Source organism: Leptonychotes weddellii, chromosome 10 (genome assembly GCF_054177405.1).
Source record: "Leptonychotes weddellii isolate Sample4059 chromosome 10, ASM5417740v2, whole genome shotgun sequence".
NCBI classification, from domain to species: Eukaryota; Metazoa; Chordata; class Mammalia; order Carnivora; family Phocidae; genus Leptonychotes; species Leptonychotes weddellii.
Window position 1 is genome coordinate 58,357,304 of NC_138378.1, and position 20,491 is coordinate 58,377,794.

Sequence of the window (20,491 nt, forward strand, 5' to 3'; positions counted from 1 at the left end):
AGAGGCAGAGGGAGAAGCAGGCGCCCTGCCTAGCGGGGAGCCCGATGCGAGACTCGATCCAGGACCCTGGGATCATGACCTGAGCCGAAGGCAGACGCTTAACCATCTGAGCCACCCAGGCGCCCCGTATGTTTAGTTTTGTAAGAAACCACCTGTCTTCTGAAGTTGTTGTACCATTTTGCATTCCCATCAGCAGTGTATGAAAGTTCCTGTTACTCCATATCCTCACCAGCATTTGGTGTGGTCAGCGTTCCAGCTTTCGGTCATTCTAATAGGGGTGTAGTGGTTATCTCATTATTTTTTGTTTGTTTGGTTGGGGTTTTTTTGAGGTGATACTCAAGCTTAGTTTAATGTAAATATAATACATTTTAAAAAATCAACAGATATTGTACAGTTTTTCAGAAATCACTTACTCATATGCTGCTCCTTGGTTAGATTTTTAGGGCTAGCCACAGACTTTAAGCGTAGGCCAAGGGGAAGAAAAAGGTAGATTCTCTCTCAGTAGCCTTTTTACATGTATTTCTCACATTCTCACTACCCACGTTTAAACATATAGGGCTTGCCCCCGTCCTGCCTCTTCTGGGTCAAGTCATACGGGCTCAGGACTTTCTGTATCCCCAGCATGTTGGCAGTGGCTCTGCGTTCAAAGGTCCAGGGGTTGTGGTTGTTCTGTTTTCGTTCCTCTTGACCTTTCTGCCTCTTCTCTAGAGTTGCATGGTTCACGGCCTTTGCTGGGCAGGGCAACAAACAGGTCGAGGAAACGTGGTATCTCTGGATTCACGGCGCCCACCCATCTCTATTGTGATACTGCCAGCCTTCCTCCACGGGAGCCACACACTGACCAATGGCACCTTGGTGGCCTCCCCGCCATGGGCTGTCCCATATCCTTGCAGGTGATGGACTTGAGGGGGGCTGGTACCCTCTATCAGGGAAACATGTTCTTGGTGTCCATAGAGCGGTGGACTGTCAGGTGCAGCATTTCAAAATGTCCCCCATGGAGGTAACCACCACCTTCTGTGAACTCAGGAGCTTCATTCAGTACAAGGTCCCTGGAAGTCACACAGGTATTGAGGTTCTCTTCTTCCTTTTGGCACGGTGGTGCCCTTTCAACAAATCTAAGTATGGGCTTTTCGGGAATGGAAACATCCTCAAAAGTTGGCACCAGGAGCAGCGTCGTTAGGCCAGCGCTTGGCGGGTGGGGCTGCCCCCAAATCAGACAGTGGTGCTCACAGGAGTGGCGCCCTGGCACAAGCCAGCAGCCATCGCGTGGCCACGTGGGTCGGGCCAGCTGGGGTGGCCACAGCCACCGCAGAATCCACCTCCACCAGGGAAGAGGGCGGTTCCCCGAGAGTCACATCTGCTCAGGCTGCTGGTATTATGTTGATTTAATTTGCATTTCCTGGGGCGCCTGGGTGGCTCAGTTGGTTAAGCATCTGCATTTAGCTCAGGTTATGATCCCGGGGTCCTGGGATCGAGCCTGATATGGGGCTCCCTGCTCTGCGGGAACTTCTCCTCCTCCACTTGCGCTCTCTAGCTCTCTCTCTCTCTCTCTGTGTCTCTCAAATAAATAAAATCTTAAAAAAAAAAAAAAGAATTGCCATTCTCTTTAAAAAATAATAATTTGCATTTCCTGATGACCTATGATGTTGAGCATCTCTTCATATGCTTATTTACTATCTTCTTAGATGGGACGTCTCTTAAGGTCTTTGGCCCATTTTTTAAATCAGTTGTTTCTTATTGAGTTTTAAGAGTTTTCCATTTATTTTGGATAACAGTCCTTTATCAGAGGTGTCTTTTGCCTATATTTTCTCCCTCTCTGTGGCTTGTCTTCTCATTCTCTTGATGTCATCTTTTGCAGAGCAGACGGTGTTCATTTTAATGAAGTCCAGCTTGTCAGTTATTTCTTTCATGGATCGTGCCTTTGGGGTTGTATCTAAAAGTCATCACGGTACCCAAGGCCACCCACGTTTTCACCTGTGTTTTCTTCTAGGAGTTTTACAGTTTTGTGTTTAGGCCTGTGATCCATTTTGAGTTAATTTTTGTGAAGGGTGTGGTATCTGTGTCTAGGTTTTTTTGTTTTGTTTTGTTTTGCACATGGAAGAGTATTTTCCTTTTAAGAATAGCTTTTCTTTTAAAATGTGTTCAGTGCAGGTACAGATGAAGTACCGATAAGCACAAAAGAGGAAAACAGCTCTATGACCTGAAAATAACTGATACCATTTTGCAGTGAAACCTTCAGACACGTGCACGTCTGCAGGAACGTCACAGGAGGTTAAAATGGGGCTCCTTGTGCTTACTTTTGCCCGAAACCCTAAAGGTTGATAACACTACAACAGGTAGCCAAGGACCCCATATCCTAAATATCCTAATTAAGGTGCTGTGACTTCTGTTTAACTGACACAGGGTAGACTGAGAGATTCTGAAACAGGGTCTGCAGGCTTTGAGCAGTGCCCCCTCTAGCCTCTAACAGTGAGGGCTGAAGAGCAGTGAGAGAAAATTCCACCAAGAACCTTGTTGATGGGCTGGATCCCATGCCACCTCCCAGGGGGAGAGGAGTGCAGCCCCTCATCCCAAGCCAAATGAGACGCCCTTGAGAAGACCCACTCAGAGAGCTAGATGTGGGCCTCCTAGAGTTTGGGGACGGGTGTCTGCCTTTTGCCAAGAGATGCCCACAGGTGAGAGACTGTAGCTGTGCCTAAGTCTGCCCAACAGCAAGGAGACAGAAGGACCGCCCTTCCTCAGTGGCAGGCAAAAGTGTGTGAGCTCCACCAGGAGCCATGGGAATCTGAGGAGGGAGCTGGCCTGGGTTGTTTGAAAGGGGAAGCACACAGCAGGACCCCTGAGTGGGAGGGCAAAGGGCCCAAAGGAAAAAGTCAGCGTAAGGGAGACTGCTGGAGACCGCATGGGCTGAGAGAACAGGAAGCTTCCAGCTATGAGAGAGACAGCATCCCCCACAGAGAATCCTGGGAGCACCTGCAAAAGCACCTGGCAGAGAAAGAGGCTGCAAAAGTGCATGCAGTCCACCCACAGGAGCCAGTGATGGTCCAGGACTGTGCCTGCTGTGGAAGGCTGCCCTTCCCCCAGTCCCAGCCCAGGGCCCTGCCTCAGAGGGGTCAAAGGCAAAGGGAAGAGAAGCAGCTATGAGAAGAAATCCTTCCAGGATTCCGAGCTCATAGCAGCTCAGCCTGAAGGAGAAGATTCTCTTCAAGTAGGGAGAAGTTCAGATTGGACTGGACATTTCAATTCTCAAAGTAAGACAGCCCAACTGACTGCAAGGGACCAGAAGTGCCGAGACGTGCCTGAGATTTCATCCACGGGCCGCAAAAGGACAAATCCAGAGAGCGGGTTTGACATAAATGAGAGAAAGAAAACAGTTGCTTTATTATTGCACTTATGCCTGTCTTGTTCAACAAAATAGTAACGAATATAAAAATTATTTTTTAAACAAGTATTAGATCATATTGGGTTCTTTTTTTTTTTTAAAGATTTTTTTATTTATTTGACAGAGAGAGACACAGTGAGAGAGGGAACACAAGCAGGGGGAGTGGGAGAGGGAGAAGCAGGCTTCCCGCGGAGCAGGGAGCCCGATGCGGGGCTCGATCCCAGGACCCTGGGATCATGACCTGAGCCGAAGGCAGACGCTTAATGACTGAGCCACCCAGGCGCCCCAGATCATATTGGGTTCTTATATAAATAAAATGACTAATGTCTGTAAAGCTCCTAACATGATGTTTGGCACATAATAAATAATCACTGTGTTATCTACTACTATCATCATTATTATTAATGATTTTGTAACCTGCCTTTTTTCACTTAATGATATATCCTAAATATATTTTCATGTCAATAAATATAATTATGGCACATAGCCAGAATGCGAGATCCACATTGTCTGCTTGTTCAGTAATATATCCTTCTATTTACAACAGTGCCTGGCATATAGCAAGTAATCAATACATAATTGTTAAATGAATAATTTCAAGTGAATGCAGTGTTGTTGTATGGAATGTACTACAGTCACTGATCTTTTATTATCAGTTAGAAAACATTGCAAACAGTCACAACTAGGTGCTTTCATGGTTGTAAACCAGTCTCTAAAAATATCCTTGTTTTGTATCTTTGTGTATATCCTTAATTCTTTTCTTGGTATAAATTCTTAGAAGAGGAACCGCAGGGTCAAAGGGTATAAACGTTTCATTAAAACTTTGAAAATTTGCCAAATTGCCCTCTGGAGGGATTTTGAGGCTACGGAAGAACTAGGAATTTCCAAGTACAGAGATTTTTTTTTTTTTTTTAAACTTTGCATATCTCTGGATATTTCCCAGTTCCAAGAGTTTTGGCAGGGCTTCAACACAAGAAGGGTTTCTGCAAGGTTGAAAATAAAAACATATTTCAGGAACTTATTCTAGGGCATAGTTGACTGAGTGAAATGGAAGGAAAAACAGAGCATTTGGCAGTAGAACCGTGGTAACTCCTCAACCCAAGAAGCCTCAGCTTGGAAGAGCATAGATTCGTCTCCAAGCATCACGAAGAAGATGACAGGTCAAAATGCCACTATTTACTGAGCACCTACTAAGTACGGCAGTGTACTGACCACTTTGGAGTGCAGTGGCCTGTCGCTGCCGTCCCTCAGTCCCCTCCCACCGCCCCCCAGGCCCAGGCTGCCAGCTCTCCACGGAAGAGCCTTTGTTGGCTTCATCTTGCATCCCTGGCACGCAGCAGGAGAAAGGCAGTTGATGCAATACGTGTTTGTAAGACTGAACAAAACTCTTCTAGGAAAATTCTAGAGGGGTTGGCACCGACTCAGGAAAGCAAGCACACATACATACACTCGAATGACTAATATCAAATGTGATAAACTAAACCACTGTCATCTTGAGCTCTCACACTAGAAGCTCCAGCAGATTTTGGGTTTTGATCATTGTAATGAGGCTTCACTGTGCTCCCTTGGGTGAAATGGACAAAAATGGAAGCCATTAGAAGTTTGAGACCCTGAGCCAAGGAACTCAAAAAGCTGAATACCTCTCTTAGGATCTGTGTGTTGAATCTGCATTTGGGGTTTTGGCAGTTTCCCTGGATATTGTCAGTGGGTGAGAGAAACAATACGGCAGGAATGGCTGTCTGCCTACCCAGTGTCTATTCCCTGCTGCTTCTTTACTATAGAACCCAATATTATTATTAGAGACAGCAAAGCACCTAACTAAAAAGTTACATTTCCAGGCCCGCTTGGAGGACAGATACAAAGGGAGCTGTTGGGTGGGACTTCCAGAAACATTACTAAAGGAGCTTTATCCATCTTCCTGACTTCCTCTCTTCTTTCTTCTTCATACCCAGACACAATAGCTGGAGCTCCAGCAGCCATTTTGCAGCCATGAACTTGAGGTGGAAAATCAATACTAGAGATGTTAAAGCAGAAAGGATAGGAGACTTGAACAGACCAGCCCAACACTGCCTGCTTTCAGCTTTATTTCACTTGAGAGAGAAACAAACCCCTATTTGTTTAACTACTGTCACTTGAGGACTCTGTTAGTAGAGGCTAAAGGTAATTGCTATTGGAATGACTTTCTATGGGGTGAAGGGCCCAGTAGTACCCCCTAGGAGCATTTTGCAAATTTTGTGGGAGGGGAGGGAGGTATGTTTTTTGTTGTCACAATATGTGGTACTACTTGTATTTAGTTGACAAGAGTCTGAGATGTCTTGTCCCAGATATTCATGTAGATCTAAAACAACAACAAAATGTTTATAATTACCTGTGCCTTAAACATAATTCTATTTTACAAATAAATAAAATATATTTTTTGCATGGTTTCAGACACACCTAATTTTCCAGGAATGTGACTGCCATGTAAAACAAAAATTTTGGGGGCACCTGGGTGACTCAGTTGCTTAAGCGTCTGCCTTCAGCTCAGGTCATGATCTCGGGGTCCTGGGACTGAGCCCTGAGTTGGGCTCCCTGCTCAGCGGGGAGTCTGCTTCTCCCTCTCCTCCTACCCCTTCCCCCCGGCTTGTGTTTTTTTTCTCTCTCTCTGTCTCAAATGGATAGGTAAAAAAAAAATTTTGTACTCTTTTTTGGAACTTTACAAAGATTTGTTCACTATTTGCAAAATTATATCACCAATGGCAACACTAGTTGTATGCTGTGTAACACACTCTATTGACCTAAGTTTATAGTTGTCCTATTCATGGTGAATGTGAGTAATTACGGCACCCGCTCCGTTGTTTTATCTTCTATTATAGTTGGGCCCAAGCGTTTTCATGCTGAAATATGAAATACTTTATTACAAATTACCACCCTTTTATTTCTTCTTTGAATCTTCCCAGTCAAGGCATTATGCTGATTTTATTTTTGAGAAGGTACGTACAGGTAAGTTATATTATCTATACATTTCAAGTCAGGATCATAAAGTGTGTTCCATTAAGCAGGGAGGAGGGCATTGGTCTTGACAGTGCCTGGCGTCCTAACTGATGAGACTCATGCACACTCAGCCTCCATCTGCTTCTTCACTTTAGTGTGAAGAGGCAGAAAGGACTGGCAGCAGAGAGCTGAGTGTTGGGGGTCTGCACGTCAAGCAAAAAAGGCTTTTTTTTTTTTTAACATTTATCTGTGGCAAGCCTGGCTTTCAGCATAAGTGCAGAAGATGCATCATGTGCAATGCCATTTGAGAGCTAATTATCTCTGAGCAGGTTGAGTGTTAATCCATGATCCACCACCCACAACTCTGTCCACTTTAGTTTTTCAGAGGACACAGAATTAGGACAGAACTCTGTGTTGACAGAGGGGGAGGGAGAGCACGACACAGTTCTGGGACTCCGGGGACTGAGAAAGGAGAGCGAGGGGAGGTAAAGAAACCACAGCGGCCATCTGGGGGTAGGGAAAGAGTGCCAGGGAAAACCGCATGGCCAGGACCACCGAGGGGACCTGCGGCTGGCAGGGCCAGCCCACCGCTCGCTCGCCTAGGTCACCCCCCCCACCCCGCCAAGTGACGGAATTAACCACATCTCACACTCCTGAATTGGAGCAGATAATTGGCGAGCTGGCTTTGTGCACAGGAAGTGTGTGCAGTTAGATTTGGCTGAGTGGAACAGGAAGAATGGGGACCACCTGATTTCATCTTGTGCCAAGGAGGGCGACACAAAGCAGCAGTGTCTCCTATGCGGCTTGGCCCAGGCAAAGCAGGGGGACAGAGAGCCCCGTGCAAACTGGTGGGTGAATGGGGTCTTCCTGGGAAGATCGCTAGAGCAGAGGACAGTCAGGAGCTCTAGAACTGAGCTCCGGCTGCTTTGTGACTTTGGGCAAGTGATTTAACCTCTCTCCGTCTGTTTCCTCATCTGTAAAACAACCGAGGAAATAAAAATGCCCCTTAAAATCCCGTCACTCCATTCCATGTGATCCCCAGATGTGGCCTGGATGCCTCCTCTGTGGGTAGCACTGTGCCGACTGCGCCGGGCGGGGGGCGGGGGGGACGGCTATGCCCGCTTCCTTGACACCGGGGAACGCCCCTCCCCCACCCTTCCCCTCCCCCACCCCACGCCCGCCCGCAGGAGTTGGGAGGGGTGTGAAACAGATAGTCCTTGCGGGGGAGGGGGGGTTAAATCTTTACCTTCTCTCCAGATACATCTCAACCCACTTTTACTTCCCGCTGGGAGGTATCTTGGTCTAACCTCCCGACCCAGCCCTTGGCGGGTCTTCTCTCGGAGGTGCCCGGATAGGTACTGGTTAGAGAGGGCTGTTGCCAGGACAACGGAAACCAAACCCTGGCGGAAGCGTCATTCTTTCTGAGGATGTGGTAAGTGGGGTATTCACCTGATGACCGTCCCGTGACGGTCGGGCTTCTTTTCTAGCTACTTTTTGGAATCTTCATTCTTAGAAAACCCTTTGTTATGAAATGTGCTCAAGTCCGGAAAGGAAGTGAGGGTCAGTCAGCAATACCCCCAGTGTGAACTCTGGAATAGCATTTCCTTGAGAAAGATTCGTCCTCATTTTGCTCCTGGCTTTGCGCTGGTGCCGGATGACTGTTTCCTGGGGATTTCCAACCTGCGCAGCAAGGAGCCCGGCCCAGCTCACTCCCACACTGAAGACAGAGACGGCTGTATTTCTTGCATGCCTTTTTCTGTCCCACAGTGGTAGACAAAGAGAGTCAAGAGACCGTGCTTGTGTGACCCTGGGTGAGTCTCTTTACTTCTCTGAGTATCAGTGCAGCAACTGAGGCATTTAATGATCTTGATTCTTTTTTTTTTTTCCCCAAGATTTTACTTATTTGACAGAGACACAGCCAGAGAAGGAACACAAGCAGGGGGAGTGGGAGAGGGAGAAGAAGCAGGCTTCCCGCTGAGCAGGGAGCCCGATGCCTGGCTCGATCCCAGGACCCTGGGATCACCACCCGAGCAGAAGGCAAACACTTAACGACTGAGCCACCCAGGCGCCCCAGTAATTTCTATTCTTGAGGGAAAGTTGAGGACAAGTTACCGAAGCACCCTGAATACCCATTTGTAACAGACATTATTATTTTTATTATTTTGCTTTTTGCTCAAATTTTATATTTCATGATCTAACAATTAGACGAGTGGCCAAATGATTTTATAAAGTCATAAAATTTTAGTAAAATCATTTGGCCTAGAGTTATTCATAAATATTACTATACATTAAAATTGTTTAAATGCAGAAATGCATTAGTATTTTTCTTATTAAGCTTGGTCATCACACATAACTTAGTCTGAATTACAGACAGTGTAATCTCATAGAAGTGATAAAGTGTAGGGGCTCCTTGCTGGCTCAGTTGGAAGAGCATGCGACTCTCAATCTTGGGGTTGTGAGTTCTAGCCCCATGTTGGGTATAAAGATTACTTAAACAAATAAAACTTAAAAAAAAAAACTGGTTAGGGGCACCTGGGTGGCTCAGTTCGTTAAGCGACTGCCTTCGGCTCAGGTCATGATCCTGGAGTCCCAGGATCAAGTTCCGCATCGAGTCCTAAGTTCCGCATCCAGTCCTGAGTCCCGCATCTGGGCTCCCTGCTCAGCAGGGAGTCTGCTTCTCCCTCTGACCCTTCCCCCTCTCATGCTCTCTCTCTCTCTCTCTCATTCTCTCTCTAATAAATACAAAAAATCTTTAAAAAAAAACAACTGGTTAAGTGTAAAAAATATGGCCTAATTGTAAAAATCATCAAAGAGAAAATGAATCAGAAAGTCTCATGTCATTCCCACAACTAGCCTGTAATAGATTTATTAATCTCTTTCCCAACTACATGGTGTTCACATGCTGTTCCCTATGCCTGGAATGCCTTTCCTCACATTCCACCCCCCTCCCCCAAATCTTCCACTCAGCCTCAGAGCCATCCTTTATTGCTTTCTTTCTCTCACTCCCCCTATCCAGTCTGCCAAGAAATCCAGGTGGATTTCAATAAATCTACTTCAGAATACTCTCATAATCTGTCCAGGACTTGCTGTCTCCACTACCGCTAATCTCTGAGACCGCCCTCACCTTGATCATGACGCTAACTTCCTGAATGGCCCCTTGGCTCCTGTCCTTGCCCTGCCACCCACCCATAGCCTGCTCTCAACACAGCAGCTAGAGTGACCTTCTTAAAACACGTGTTAGGGGCGTCCGGGTGGCTCGGTCGGTTAAGCGTCTGCCTTCGGCTCAGGTCATGATCCCAGGGTCCTGGGATCGAGCCCCGCATCGGGCTCCCTGCTCCGCGGGAAGCCTGCTTCTCCCTCTCCCACTCCCCCTGCTTGTGTTCCCTCTCTCGCTGTGTCTGTCAAATAAATAAATCTTTAAAAAAAAAACAACGTGTCAGATCATGTCATACCTCTGCTCCAAACTGCCCAAAGCAAGAGTGGGTGCAATGGCTGGTCCCAGCCACGGAGAGGCATTCCCGCACATGCCCTCCCTGCCCAGTGGTGTCACGTTGGTAGCTTGAAACTGGCCATGGAGGGAGTATTTACATCACAGAAATCGGCAAATGCTAAAAAACCAAGTTTTGTTCTGTTTTTTTGTTTGTTTTTGAGACCCACCACTGCTGCCATGAATGGTGACCCATTTCTCTCAGGGTTAAGAGCCAAACTTGTCCTGACTGCTCGCAAAGCCTCTGCAATCTGACCTTGTCTCCTCCTCCTTTGCTCCAGCCCCACTGGCCTCCCTGCCCTTCCTCACACATGCCAGCACCCTCGGGGCTGTGCATTCCTTCTCTTTCTAGAAGTCCTTGCTCAAATGTCACCTCCTCAAGGAGGCTTACCTGACTTCTTCACCATGCATTCTAACCCCCACTGTCCTATTAGCTGTTCTATTTCCCCCACAGCATTCTAACTACTATAGAATTGCCTTGTTGCTCATGTTTATTACTTACAGTCTGTGTCTCCCCCTGCACCCCTGAACCCCCATAGAATGCCGTCTCGGTGAGGGCAGGGAGTTTGGACTGTTGTCTTCACTGATGGGACCCAGGGCCTGGCAGCCAGGAGGCATTCCGTAAGCATTTCGTGGCCGACTGGCTGACTGAATCTCCGAATGCCTGCCTCCTCTGGAATAAACCTTCCCGAAACTTCACGCTTTCCTCCTCTCCATCCACAAAAGGTCCTGATTCTTGTCCTCTATGTTCCACCTGCAGCTCCTGAAGTTCTTCCGTGGTATCATGACGATTTTCTTAGGACCGCCTCCCCCACCGGACGGCTGTCTGTGGGCTCTTCAGAGGCACCCCCAACACCCGTACCTACACATGGCCCCCACTGCTAGCTGTTAAGTGAACGCATGAATGTACACATGAATGGTAAGCAGAATATGATTCTCACACAGATTCGTCTTCTCATCTGGAGGCCCCCTTGCGATGGCGCTGCTGGGAAGGCCTGAGGCAAGGAAGGATGGGGGGCGACGCGGAGACAGAAGCAGCCCTGAGTGTGGGGGGCAGAAGGGAGTCTTCTCTCTTCTGAGCTCTGAGCAAACTGGTTATTATTTCTTTCTGTTACGCTCCTCACACCCTCCCTCTCCTCAGCCGTTTCTCTCACCTTTCAAACCTCTGATCTTTGATCACAGGCTAGGGTCAGCTTTAAGTACAGGGAGAGAAGACAGCTGCCTTGATGGTGTGATCTGGGGGCTTCAGGAAGGTTCTTCACTCTGGTGCCACTTTCCTCGGGTTTTCTTTTTCTTTTTCTTTCAGTTTTATTGAGATATACTTGATACACAGCTGTGAGTTTAAGATGTGCAGCATAATGACTTGACTTACATATATTATGAAATGATCACCACAATTAGTTAAAATGCATCATCTCATATAGATACAAAATAAAAAAGGTTTGAATGTTTTTTTCTTGTGATGAGAACTCTTAGGATTGACTCTCTCAACAACTGTCAAACATACACAACAGTGTCCCCTATAATCATCAAGTCACACATTGTATCCTTGGTACTTATTTATCTTATGACTACAAGTTTGTGCCTTTTGACCACCTTCTCCAAATACCACCCCCACTTCCCCCTCCTGGGTTAACCATAGATCTGATCTCTTTTTCTATGAGTTTGGGGTTTTGTTTTTTTGTCTGTTGTTTAGATTCCAAATATAAGTGAAGTGGCCTAGAACCCACTGGTCTCTCAGCAAATGGCCACACAGAACCGAGAGCCCAGGAGAACTGGCTCCCAGGGTTTCTAGAGCACGTGGCAGTTCAGGGCCGTTCCCAGCCTGGGGTCTTCGCCACACAGAGCTTCTGAAGGCTGCATGTCAGTGGCCTCAGACCCGGAGCCAGGGACGGGTGGGGAGGAAGGCTTGTCTGTCCCAGCGAAGCCCCCTGTCCACAAAGGCAGCTCCACTTCTGGTCAGCCTGCCCAGCCTCCCCAGGACAGCAGAGCGGCTGCCCTGTGGGGAGAGGGGGGACTTGTCTCCTTTCCCAGCCATCAGGTGAGGAAGCAGGGTCCACACCCTAAGCCTAAGCCTCAAGGGAGTACAGGATGTCCCAACACGTCCTGTAGAACGACTTAGTAATTTTCCAGTTACTAATTTGCTTTACCTGTTCTGTTCAAACAGGCTAATTGTTTCCTCAAAAAGACTCAATGTAGTGGGATGAGGTCACCAGAGACATGCCTAAACAATTACAAACTCTGGCCATGGGTGCGCCGGGAGACTGGTAACCAGCTCCTCAGACTGTAGATCTGATGTTATCTTTCCTAAAGCAAATTCGGTGAGGACGCGCCCCCTGGTGGTGACACGCGATTATACCAGGCAGGAAGAATCCTTCCACCCAGTGAGTGACTCCTTCCCTGGGTAGAAGAATAACTGGGCGTGGGTGCTGCTTTTGGAACGTTCTCAGTAGGGCATAGTACTGTTATTTCTCAGTAACTATTTATTGATTGAAATATGAAATAAATGTGATTAATATAATCCATTCATACTTGTGAACTTGGAAGGTGTGCATTTTAATCAAAGCAAAAAATCTGCCAAGGCAGAAAAGAGGGAAAATCGATCTCTGGTCTGATAAGAAAAGAGAATATAATTTTGAGAGCTTCCAGATACTTTCTGCTTTTACGTTGTGGGTATTATATTCTCTGTTGACTTAGAACAGTTCAATTTTTTATTACAAAAAAATGCAAATATACCAAAAAATAGAACAGTAAATCCCATATAGTCACTACCCAGGTTTCAAAGCTATCAAGATTTTGTCATGCTCAATTTTATATCCCATTAAATGTTTTTAGTTGCTTTTCCCCATTAAATATTATAGCCCAGACATCTTATTACCTGACCCTAAGTATTTCAGTATGCATTTCTAAAAACTGGGCATTTTCTTACATAACCACATACCATTTTTACATCTAAAAATTCATAATCCCCTGGAGTCATCTATGTACCCATACAGTCTACATTACAATTTCCTTTGAATATAAAACTGTCTTTTTGCAATAGTTTGTGAATCCAAGAAGTGCACGCATTTCATTTCATTGTTTGGTTCTCTCTCTGCCTCTCTGTCTCTCTCCTTCTCTCCCTCTCACAATCTCCCTCCCTCCCTCCCTCCCTTCTTCCCTCTTAATTAACTTCTCCTTATACAGAGGGAAATGCACAGGCATTAAGCATACAGTTCCGAGAGTTTGGATAAATGCATACACCTGGTAGCCACATCCTTATCAAGATAGAGAACGTTTCCCTCACCTCAGAAAGTTTCCTCCTGTGCCTTCACAGACAACTCTCCCTTTGCCCCCACCCCAGCCACTGCTCTGACTTCTCTCACCATGGATGAGTTTTGCCTGTTCCTTGTTTTATGTAGCTATTTGCCCTCAACATAGTATTTTGGGGGTTCATCCCTGTTGTTGCATGTTCCTTTTATTGTGAGTTATATTCCATCATCTGCATGTACCACAATCTGCTTGTGCACATTCCTGTGGCTGGACATCGGGATAGTTTCCAATCCGGGCTACTGGGGGAAAAGCTGCTATGAATATTTTTGTATGAATCTTTTTGTGGACATATGTTTTCATTTCTCTTGGGTAAATACCCTGGAGTAGAATAACTTGTCACAGAATGTGTATGTCTAACTTTGTAAGAAATCCCTGTGTCTCCTCTCCTGAGCACACCCTCTCTACCACTTTCCAGTTGTCCGGTAGTCTGCATTCTGCATATGGCCAACAGCCTCCCTGAGGTGTCGCTTAACTTGTCCCTCTCACCCCTGGGTTGCCTATAAACTAGAAGTCTCATTTAAAACCTGGGTATGATTCAGTTTAAATACTTGGGCAAGAATGCTTCAGAAGTGATGTTGTGTACTCCGTCCTACTCTCATTGGGAGGTACCTAAGTGACACCTAAGTGACCTCACTCTTAATTCAGACGCTGAGACTGATCAGTAGATCCAGGGGGTGGCAGCCTGATCCCCCCCAGTGTAAACCCCCAGCAACGCTTCTTCTAATGGTTTCGAATGATCTTTGCCTTGAATTTTTGTTAGGAATTGCAAAATGTTGATTTTTTAAAAATTCTATCAACCCTCCACATATATCACATGGGATTCTTCTGCAAGAAGGAAATGTTCTTTCACAACTTTCTCTCATTGTTGTAGAGGACAGGCAGGAAAAATACCTAACTATTTGTCTTTAATTTGCTAGTGAAAATTTTCAGTTTGGCTTATTGATTGTTAGAAACTTTTAAAAAGGCTCCAACAAGAAAAGCTCTCCCGATCAAGTATTACTCAAATATAAGAATTCCCTCACTTTGCTTGAAGAAGAAGATACAGAATATAGAGGAAACACTGACATGTCAATGGACCTGGAGAGATGGTGAGCTAAAGAGTAGCTGGGGCTATTGGGGCACCTGGGCAGCTCAGTGGGCTACCCGGCCGACTCTTGGTTTCCGCTCAGGTCGTGATCTTGGGCTTCTGGGATGGAGCCCTATGTTGGGCTTCCCTCTGAGTGTGGAGTCTGCTAGAGGATTCTCTCTCTCTCCCTATCTTTCTCTCTCCCTCTGCCCCCCCAACCCACTTGTGTGTGTGCACGTGCTCTTTCTAAAATAAGTAAATACATCTTTAAAAAAAAAGTAATAATTGTAATGATAGTTACTATCATTTATGGAATATTTCCTATTGATTTAATGAACTAATAATGAAATTTAACTCATTTTCATAATAATTATTTACAGAGAAAATAAGAGTGCTAGTCATTGTGTAACCCAAAGGGCCTTACTCAGATTAGGTTTCACTTTTTTTTTTTTTTAAGATTTATTTATTTATTTGAGAGAGAGAGAGAGAGAAAGAGAGAGCATGAGTGGGGGAGGGGCAAAGGGAGAGGGAGAGAGAAAATCTGAAGCCGACTCCATGGCTGAGCGCTGAGCCCTATGCGGGGGTGGGGGTGGGAGGGGGCTTGGGGCTGATCACAGGACCCTGAGATCATGATCTGAGCCAAAATCAAGAGTTGGACGTTTAACTGACTGAGCCACCGAGGCGCCCCTAGGTTTCACTTTTTAACCTCGAAGAAACCATGGATTCATCTCTTTATTCAGCTGACATTTATTGAGCTCCTTCAGGAAAACAAAGATGAATTAGACCCAGATGCTGTGAAGCCTCAAGGGGCCTTGCAGATGAATTTTGCCTCAATGGTTCCTGGGACTTGCCTTGCACAGATGTTCATGGCCTTTGTTACGAGACTCACAAAGAGCACACTGAAGTCGTAGGCAACACTCCAAAATGAGCTATCACCTGCCCCTCTACACAGGTGGCAAATGTAACTGGCTCTGGTGCTGGGGGGGAAGCCCCGATCAGTAGTATCTGCCTATTTCCCAGAATAAACTGTAAATACTCCCATCACGGCCGGTTTCAAGGTACCAACAACATGTCACCGAACGAAGAATTACAAATCTATGCATAGCACGCCATTATATAGTAACTTCATCATACGGTTACGATAAAAGTAAATAACTTCAAGAGCACAGATAACAGTTAACTTTAATATAGTGAAGTAAAGAAGTGATGAGTTTTAAGTATTTATTTTTGTAATGTAACTTATTTACTTATGTGTTTATATAATTTAATTGTTTTTATAATGGCTGTATTTAGTAGCTGGCTTGCACAATTTCTGAAAATTTAACCGTTGGCCCTGACAAGTTAGTATAAGTCAGCTCCACCACCCCACCAATACTGCAGCGGGGCCAAGGTAATACACAGCATGCCCCTGGGGACTTGGAAGAATGTGGCTGGGATGATGCTCTGAGCCCGGGATGGTCAACGGCCTGAGGACACAGAAGAGGAAGGGAGCTAGGTGTAGCGTTAGGAGTTATGTCCTATCTCAGCAATGGGGGTTATCATTTCCTGTTCCTGGTGTGACAAATTACTCCAAACTTAGTGGTTTAAAATAACACAAATGTATTATGTCACAGTTCTGGAGGTCAGAAGTCAGAAAGGGGTCTCACTGAGTTAAAATCAATGTGTTGGCAGGGCTGTGTACCTTTTGGAGGCCCTAGGGAAAATCCTTTTACAGCCTTCCTCCAGCTTCTAGAGGCCACCTGCATTCCCTGGTTTGTGGCCTCCTTTCTCCACCTGCAAAGCCAGCCCCCGTGTTGGGCTGATGCCTTGTCAAGCTGCCATCTCTCTGGTTCTCTCTTTGGCTAGCTGATTAGCAGCCTTAATTCTCCTTTGCCATGTAACCTGACATACACATAAGTGCCACAGACTAAAATATCTGGGAGGTTTTTATTCTGTCTAGTGCAGGGATGTTGAGAGATATTGCAGTTAGTTCTCCACAGACTGCACCCCTAAAGGCCTGCTGGAGAAGGTACTTGGAGTCCTACAAGGTGAGATGCAAGGTGGATTTCATAAAAGCTGCTGATTAGCCTCTAGTAGTTTCAGGTGGCTATAAGTGTTATAAAGAAAATGCAACCATAGAGCAGAGAGAGCTGAAGGGAGGCATTTTAGTAGATGGTCAGAGAAGGTCTCTCTGAAGTGGTGATGTGTGGGTTAAGACCTGAATGATGAGGAGGCAACCATGCCCAGATCCGTGAAAGGCTGGCTAAGAATAATGAACGGTAGCACCGAGGAAGAGCTGCTGAGGGTTGGGGGTTTGCACACTCAAAACATCCCCAAAAGTACAGTGTGTTCACCATCCAAACTCAACTTTAAATAAGTCTCCTATCCAGTTCCCTCTTTCTTTTTTTTTTTTTTAAAGATTTTATTTATTTATTCATGAGAGACAGAGAGAGAGAGAGAGAGAAGCAGAGGGAGAAGCAGGCTCCCAAGGAGCAGGGAGCCCGATGCGGGACTCGATCCCAGGACCCTGGGATCATGACCTGAGCCGAAGGCAGACGCTTAACTGTCTGAGCCACCCAGGCGCCCCAGTTCCCTCTTTCAATCACATCTATCCTCCTACATTCTTTCTATAGAGAAATTCTGGCATGCCACTGGAGAAAAACAAGTACAAAGTTTCTGAAGATTGGCATGTTTGGAGAAACAGAAAGAAGAGCAGTCTAGGAGATGAGGGGTAATAGATTGTTCTAATATTGGCCTCCAGTGGGTAGCCTTCCCTTTGTCCACATCCCTTTGCAATGAATGTTCCTACTCCTTCCCTCAAGAGGTAGTGTGTCTTTCTCCACTCCATGAGTCTGCTCTGGCAATGCGACTTGCTTTTTTTATTTTTTATTTTTTTTAAAGATTTATTTATTTATTTGAGAGAGAGCGAGAGCACAAGTGCACATGTGGTGGGGGAGGGGCAGAAGGAGAGGGAGAGAGAGAGAATCTCAAGCAGACTCCCTGCGGAGCGTGGAGCCCGACGTGGGGCTCTCTCCCACAACGCATGAGATCATGACCAGAGTGAAATCACAAGTTGGATGCTCAACCGACTGAACCACCCAGGTGCCTGACTTGCTTTGATCAATAGAATATGGCAGAAATAATGTACAAATTCCAGAGCCAGGACCTTAAGGAACCTTGAGATTTTGCCATCACTCTCTTGGAACCTCTCTGTGATGAAGAGAAGCTCACTAAGCTTACTAGCTTACTAAAAGACTGCAAGGAGAAGAACTGAGGAGCCCAGTCAACAGCCAACGCCAACTGCCTGACAGTCAAATGAGGCATTTGGACCCTCTGTCCACCACTGCACCGTCAAGATGACTGCAGCTGTATGAGTGGTCTTAGGAGAGACCAGCAGAAAAACCTACAGAATCGTGAGAAATAATAAAGCATTACTGTTTTAAGTCACCAAGTTTTGGGGTGTTTTGTTATGCAGCAATGGATAACTGTTACATGAAGTGGGGAGGTCACAGGAACAAGATCATGTAAAGGCGTATTAGCATGGTAAAGAATCTGAATTTTGTTCCACGTGCTCTGGGGAGTCATGAGGGTTTTAAGAAGAGTGGTATGTTTTAAAAGATCACTCTGGGGGTGCCTGGGTGACTCAGTCAGTTAAGTCAGTTAAGTGTCCTACTCTTTTTTTTCTTAAGATTTTATTTATTTATTTGAGAGAGAGAGAGATAGCAGGAGCAGAGGGGAAAGGGAGAAGCAGGCTTCGTGCTGAGCAGGGAGCCCGACGTGGGGCCCAATCCCAGCACCCTGGGATCATGACCCGAGCCAAAGGTAGATGCTCAACCAACTGAGCCACTCAGGTGCCCCTAAGTGTCTAACTCTTGATCTCAACTTGGGTCTTGATCTCAGGGTCGGGGGTTCAATCCTGCATTGAGCCTACTTAAAAAAAAAAAAAATCACTCTGAGTGCTGTGTGGAGAAAAGATTGTAGATGGTAAGAATAGAAGCAGGGAGACCAGCTGGAAGGCTTTTTCAGGCATCCAAACAAGAGATGGGAAGTAGTGGAGAAATTTGGGTCCTGCTAATGGATTGGCTTGGAAAGGATATAGTGAATAACAATCTTCTTTCTTGAAATGCGGGGCTATATAAATATATGTACTATGTATGTGGCAAGTCAGGATTTTTTTGTGTGTGCCATTGGTGGAGAGGGGGAGTTCTTGGCAAGCAAAAGTAAAGAGACAGAGACTTGGTGACAAGCACTGAAGTTACGTTTTGGGATGCAATCAATGTTACAAATTTTTTCTTAAATAAAAGAAAAAATAGATTGCCTTGTATGTGCCCTGCTCTGAAGATTATGACAAGTCAAAGACTCCACTGAGCTCATGGAATGAAGTGCTTCCCTCAGGAGGATGGGCCTCTGTAATAGAACCAAGAGTGGTGCGGAGGGGAAAGTGTGGGAGCCTGGAGGAGGGGCAGTGGAGGAAGGAGAGGAGAGGAAGACATCCCAGAGGGGCAGGGCAAAACTGGAAACCCATCCAAGACAACGTCTAACTGGAGGAAATGCAATGGGAAAAGTAAAGAAATGCTCTTTGTTGGCGGGAGTGTGATGAGACTGCTTTTCTTCTGGTGATGGACTGCCCCCCAGGCCCCTCCAGGTGCTGCAGGCACATCTGGGGCTAATCTGGATATGTGTGTATTCCCAGCCATCATTGAGTGTGAAAGCTGAATGAGATATGGTTCTTGTCTTAAAGTTTTGCAGTTTAGTTGAGGGCACATGTCCTAATACATGGTGTAATAACAATATAAAGAAAATAAATGCTGACCTTTTGCTGGACCGGGCTGGTTAGCTCTTGCTATTGTGGTGGTGACCCACTTCATCCCATCTTTTTGATACTCTTTTTTTTTTTTAAGTAGTTTCCACGTCCAGCATGGAGCCCAACATGGGGCTTGAACTCACGACCTTAAGATCAAGACCTGAGCTAAGATGAAGAGTCAGACACTTAACTGACTGAGCCACCCAGGCACCCCCCCGACCATCTTTCTGATACTCTTACATCTGGAGATCTTCATATTTCTCTAAGCTCTTCCACCTAGATACATAAACCTGGACCTTTCTTACAATCTTGCTCTTTGTTTTTTCCCCCTCTACCCACAACTCAGCATCATGAATGTGGGTTCAGCTGAGCCCCAGTGCCTACCTGGCCCCAAAGCATCCAATTCTAGGGACTCTTGTGCAATGCCTGAGATTTATGGGCCTGGAGAACATTATGCATCCTTGCAAATGTCTTCTGCTGAGACACCCCACACAATGATCATCTCTCTCCTCTTCCTTCCTCAGTGGATCTGCTTATTCAGGACAGCCCCGATTCTTCCACCAGTCCCAGAGTAAAACTATTACCCACTTCTGTAGAGGAGAGCACAGTGAAGAAGGAAAATACAACCCAGGGAAGAAACAGATCAGAACTGTCCTCCCTCAGACCCGGCTATGTGTATTCAATGATAGATTTCAGAGACAGAAATACCTCAGCCTCCTACAGATGCAAGAACATTCCAACATTCTGAACCTTAGCTATAAGCAACTAAGACCTGGTTCCAGAGCCAGAGGTAGCAGAACAGCAACTGGCCAGAGAATAGCAACAGTGTGACTCAGAACAACTCAGCAACTACAGAACACCAAGCCTTCTCTTCCTATCACCAGGGATACCTGATGAACACTTCTGGAAACTATCCAATATGGAGCAACCAGACCTGGAATGACCCCAGTTGGAGCAACCATTCTTGGAACAGTCAGACCTGGTGCCCCCACACCTGGAATAACCAAGCCTGGGACAATCAGCTCCACAATTGTGGAGAGGAATAATGTTTCTCATTATGCTTATTATGTCAAATGAGGGGGTACAATTGGAGTCTAATAAAAGGAGTTTCAGTAGCATTGGCTGCTTTGGGCAACATGATAAAAGATGTGTCTGGCTATAGATAACTAGATATAATACTAATTTGGATATCTTTAGGCTCTAGACTCTAACCTCAAGAATAGGAAGTAAAAATACAAAGATGTGTGCTGAAGGATTATTTGCATTTTCTGAGAGTGTGAGGCTTTACTTGTTAATAACCTCATTTGTTACCATGAAGGGTTAAGCTATACTGTGCTTCACTGATTTCCTCTGCCCTTTGTGCTGTTTTACTACACTCCAAATTTGTTCAGTATTCTTGTATTTGTAGGAAGATGTTTTCTGTTTTCATTTATCATGATAATAGTACCAGTTTGGCTGATTGGTTTATAGGTTTAAGTACCAATAAAT

General features: G+C 45.7%; 2 pseudogenes across 1 annotated transcript; one reads left to right on the forward strand and one right to left on the reverse strand.

Moving 5' to 3' along the window:
- Positions 1-506: 506 nt before the first annotated feature.
- Positions 507-10,253, reverse strand: LOC115944700 (large ribosomal subunit protein uL16m pseudogene; annotated as a pseudogene).
- On the forward strand, positions 7,532-20,119 carry LOC145723896 (homeobox protein NANOG-like; annotated as a pseudogene). The gene is made up of 3 exons (XR_014149281.1): positions 7,532-7,787; positions 10,603-10,761; positions 16,833-20,119. The product of XR_014149281.1 is annotated as a homeobox protein NANOG-like (transcript).
- The last annotated feature ends 372 nt before the right edge of the window (positions 20,120-20,491 follow it).